Source organism: Opisthorchis viverrini (assembly GCF_000715545.1).
Source record: "Opisthorchis viverrini unplaced genomic scaffold opera_v5_1339, whole genome shotgun sequence".
Classification (NCBI taxonomy): domain Eukaryota; kingdom Metazoa; phylum Platyhelminthes; class Trematoda; order Opisthorchiida; family Opisthorchiidae; genus Opisthorchis; species Opisthorchis viverrini.
The window spans coordinates 1-289 of NW_008753206.1; positions in this window are offsets into that span (position 1 = coordinate 1).

Genomic DNA, 289 nt, shown 5'->3' on the forward strand with positions numbered 1-289 from the left:
CTGGACATAAGTGGCACCACGAGTGAGGGCCTTTGCGAAGGCTGTATAAGGTTCTCGTTCACCTGAAGAAAAATTCAAACACACGGACCCGTTTGTGTGTGGAGGGTGGGGTTAAAAACTAACTGGCGCTAGAACTTTACGTTGCGTTTGCCTGAATTAGCTTACTTCTAGATACCTAGCTCCTTTGCCAGTGTGGTGATTATATGACTTCGCACAGGTTGTTTAGAAACATTAGTTTATTGTTCAAATCATTGAAGAAGTGCAATCTTTCTCCACAAACGCCCATTAA